At 35.1% G+C, this 5,027-nt stretch overlaps 1 non-coding gene across 1 annotated transcript; it reads left to right on the top strand.

Annotated features, from left to right (window-relative positions):
* The first annotated feature begins 4,703 nt into the window (after positions 1-4,703).
* Positions 4,704-4,774, top strand: LOC113837720. Its single transcript, XR_003488443.1, has one exon. It is a non-coding gene; the product is annotated as a small nucleolar RNA SNORD113/SNORD114 family (small nucleolar RNA).
* Positions 4,775-5,027: the final 253 nt, after the last annotated feature.

Below are 5,027 nucleotides of genomic sequence, written 5' to 3'. Positions count from 1 at the left end.
TAGAGCTCTTACCTCTACAAAATCCTCAGACTGAAAAAAGACCAAACTCCTGTCTCCTCCTGCCTTATAGTCCTCTCTCCACCCAGCCATATCACTTCCTGTCTGTCTGTACAGACCTCCAGAGTTCTATGGTTAACTAGTAGCTAGCTCTGCCCTCTGATCTTCAGGCAAGTTTTATTTTTTAGAGTCCATCCAAGATATCACCACAATAATTTTTATTAAAATACACATAGAAGTTAGAAAATTTCTAAGGACTCATTGGGGATTGGAGCTCAATGGAGAAAGTACAGGGTGTACTAGTATCAAAGATTTAAATGGAACAATAAAACAGAGAAATGAGTGACAGAGCAGGTGATAGGATATCCAAGGAAGTATAGGGTGGGATAAATAACATACTAGAGAGCTTGTGGAAATAACATGGAAACATACTACCATAGAAATTCTCTCCCTGTCTCTCTCTGTCTCTCTCTATATCTATCTATCTATCTATCTATCTATCTATCTATCTATCTATCTCCATCTCTCTCTCTCTCTCTCTCTCTCTCTCTCTATATATATATATATATATTATATATATATATATATAATATAAAATTGAATTACCTACAACAGGACAAGGACATCCTACTGGACACCAGAATCTAACAATCAAAAAGCATATTGCCAGAAATTACTTGCTTTTGGAGTTTTTGACCAGGAAATTACCATAGACACCTCCTCAGACATTAAAAGCTATTATCATTGCTCTTTCTTACTCTCTTGAACTTGATGAGAAGACCCTGTTTCTAAATACACCATTTGCTCCAGTTATTGATCATGGCAACATCAAGCTAGTATGTACTTGGATGATTCATTCCTGATACAAGCTTTTTCAATACTGGAAGGTGCTATGAAAGCTACCAGAGGAGATAAGTAGTCATAAATAATTTCTAGCTATGAACCCTGTGATCTCCAACAATGTCTGCCCCCACATGATATGCCCGCTAATACTATAGTTTCATGAGACACAGGGAGTAACCAACCAGTTTCTGATTTGATTTAAGTCCTGATCTGCAAGACAAAATTCATAACTGTCACCATTATCAGGCAAAGAACCTATGGCTAGCTAAGTCATAGGCTCTATGAAATTAACTGCTAAATTTTTATCCTGCTAAATTTACATAGTATTAATCTGAGTGCCAGTAACCAATTTTTATACCCATAGATTAATACTTCTCTCTATCATACTCATCAAGGGAACTTCTATTTGTATTATTTGCACAATGACCCACAAATGGCCAGGGTACAGAGAATATGAGACTTCAGAATTCTAAACACTAAAGGGAGCATATGAACATCATTCCTCCCAATACACACAGACAGGACTCAAGAATGCAGAAAATGGGGTGGAATCTTTGTTTATAAGGAATAAAGTTGGGGGCAGTTGAAAGCACTGTCTTCCGGGATAAGTTGGACAACTGCACACATTAACTCATAGTAGTTGCAGCAGCATTCACAAGACTTGTACAACCTCAAAGTCAACCAATCCCAACAGAAGAAAAGAATGGACAAGTTCCACCCTGAGTCGAGGAGCTATTTGCAACTGATAGCTACAAAAAGAAGAAGAATCAATTTTCACTGAGTGTGGCCCCTAGTAAAATAATAAAAGCCATGGGACCAGGAAGTCTGCTTTGAGATAGCGTCTCCTAATTATGATATGAAAGCTGTACCCATGAAATACCCATGACATGGTTAACTAAAAAGACAATCACAATGAAAGCACTAGTCAGCATATCAGTATGAATGGGGTAAATCTCACAAGGCCTCATACTCAGATGAAAAGGTCCAAGCAATCAATGGCTACTGAAAGAAATAGAAACAAACTTTTCCAGAGACAGGATCCCTATTCAGTTATCTAATAGCAAGTGGTCAGCCCTAAGCACATGAACAGTATTAATAATAAATTGACTTAATATCATATATATATATGTGTGTGTGTGTGTGTGTGTGTGTGTGTGTGTGTGTGTGTGTGTGAGTGCGTGTTGCATAACTATGACAACTACATAAAAAGTGGCCATGATTTTGAGAAGAAGGAAGTAAGTGGTACATGGGATTAGAAAGAGAAAAGGAGGGGATAATGATTAATTATATTTTAATTTTAATTAATATAAAAATAACTAATGCCAGAATGTCTCAAAGTAGATTAAACAAACAAGTGGAAGTGGAAAGAAATACACACTCCTATATTTATTCTATGAAGTCAATATTATTCTGGCACCAAAAATGATGATGCCATAACTAAGAAAATGAAAGTTACAGAGAAATTTCCTCAAAGATCATTGACACCAAAATTATTGATAACAGAATTTTAAATAAAGGTCAGCACTAAAATGATCTTATCCCATGATTAAATTGTTCTCATACTAAGAATACAGGGATTGTTTAATCTTAAAAAAATGGTAATTTTGTTTAATCTTGTTACAGAATTCACATGTATGCACACATACAAACATGCACATGAGCACAAGCACAGGTTTCCACGTGTATACATAGATTTTTAGATGATAGATAGATAGATAGATAGATAGATAGATAGATAGATAGATGATAGACAAACAAAATTTACATGATTATTTTGGCAGGTTCAAAAATTCAACATGGCTTCGTGACAAAGTTTACTAAGAACTGGAAATCAAAGTATAGTTTAATATACCAAAATATAATCCTTTGTTCAATTTCTATAAAGAATTGCATTGAAATGAAATGAAAACTTTATTGAATCTATTGTTTACTTTTGATATGATATTTATTATCTTAATATTAGTTCTACCAACCCATAAACATGAGAGGTTTTTCTGTCTTCTGGTATCTGTTTTTATTATATTCATATTTTCTTTATATTCAAATTAGAAACCATCTTATTTTACATATCATCCCCAGTTCCCTCACCCTCCCATCCTCCCATACCCTCCACCCCATCCCAGCCCCATGTAATAGTCTTTTACTTTCTTGGTTATATTTATCCATGATATTTTGGAAATATTAGGAATGGTATTTTATCTTTGATTTCATTCTTTGTTGTTTTTCATTTGTACACAAAGAGACTGTATATTTTGTGTGTTTATTTTGCAGCCAGGTACTTTGTGATTATATTATCAGCTCCATAATGTTTGTGGTGGAGGTTTTAAGGTATTTTCTAAATTGAATCATATCACCTGTAAATAAAGACTCTTTGATTCTCCTTTTCTGATTCAACTTTTTTATCTTCTACATTCATATTGTTCTTTCTAAGATGTCAGTTATTATATTAACAGTTGTAGGGAAAGTGGACATTCTTGTCTTGTTCCTAATTTTACTGGAAATGCTTTTAAACATGTTTCTCAACTTACAGTGGCATTGACATTAGAATTCTGGTATATTGCCTTTATTAAGTTAAGATATTTTCCCTGTATCCCTATTCTCTCCAGAATGTGAATAGATGTTGGATTTTCTCAAAGGTCTTTTATGCATCCAAGGAGACGATTACATGGTTTGGTCCTTTTACTTATGTGGTAGATTACATTTACTGATACTCTGTTTACAACAACTTGGACATGTAAAAGAGCTTCGATGTCCACCACCCAATGAATAATAAAAACATGATATATTTACATAATTGAATATTTTCAGCTATTTCCTCTTTTGAAATTATTGTCCAGGGAGATCCCTTAGACTGAGAAATAGTACAAGCTATTGCCAGTGTTATTGGATATCATCCAGAACTTGACGGAAATACCACATCACTGAAAATATCACGTTTGAGCCACGTTGCATTTAAAAAAACCAACATTGTACTTACTGATCTGAAAGCTCCATTCTTATATCTAGCTTTCAGAGTGCTGAAAAGCCCTATCTGAGCTACTGGAAAAGAAAAGTAATCATACACAACTGTGAACCTTGTGAGCTATAGCAGTGACTGTCCTGGAAGACATGTCCACTTCAGCAATAGTGGCACATCATATGAGAGTAAAATGCCACTTTACGAATGGCTTTAAATCCTTCTTCAAAGATGAAATCCAGGTTTAATGCCATTATTGGGCCAAGTTCCTATGGCTAGAGAGGCCTTATTTCCTCAGGGAGAACTTACTACTACTATCCTACTAAATGCCCACAATATAAACCCAACTCCTTATGACTGTCCCAATATCCTTAGATCAATGCATTTCTCAAACATTATCTGAGAAGCTCCTATTTACAGTAGATGGCAATTGCCAAAATGACACACCAATTGCTAAGATGAACAGAATAAGAGAGTACAGGATGCTATGTAGTAAAGAAGACAAGTATACCAACCCAAACTCTCCGAGGCTCAGAGATAATTGCAGGAGAGGGCAAAAAATTGTAAAAGCCCATGTGGTGGATGACTACAAGGGAACATCTTCTAAATACAGCAAGGCAGCTGCACATTGGAAGTCACAGCAATTGCAGTTGTGTAAGCCTAAGAAATGCTAAATCCCAGCATGAAAATAGGAATGGGGAGCATGAACCAACACATATCACTAGAGCTAGTGTCTGCGAAACAGAGACACAGTTATCCCTAAGAGTATATATATTCCTTGAGAAGGTGATCATGGTCCAATGGAAGAAGACAAAAGAAAGAATACTAGAGTAGCACAAATTGGTCTTGAAGAGAGTTAAAAAACTAAAAGGACACAAACAATGTGCATGGGTAAAGAAGGGAAATAAGGATCTTTGAGGAATTGGGGTGTGTGAGTTAAGTATGATGAAAACAGGTGTATGAAACTCTGAATTCTCACAAGAATATTGCTTAAAATTAAATTAGAAAACTAGTTGCATTCATAATAAAAATTTAATTAAAATCAACCTAACAATTAAGGACTGCTATATTGAAAATTACAAATCAGCAAAGAAAGAAATTATAGATTACATCACAATACATAATTAGACTCACACTCTAAAGATTCAATGACCAGGGGACTGCACACCCTTCCCTGGACTCCATATTCTGTATTTCAAATTCAGAAGACTTTGGCCTTACCAGAAGTGGA

This window comes from Cricetulus griseus, chromosome X (genome assembly GCF_003668045.3).
Source record: "Cricetulus griseus strain 17A/GY chromosome X, alternate assembly CriGri-PICRH-1.0, whole genome shotgun sequence".
NCBI classification, from domain to species: domain Eukaryota; kingdom Metazoa; phylum Chordata; class Mammalia; order Rodentia; family Cricetidae; genus Cricetulus; species Cricetulus griseus.
The sequence above is the reverse complement of the archived record's forward strand: the minus strand, read 5'-3'. Positions and strand labels throughout refer to the sequence as shown.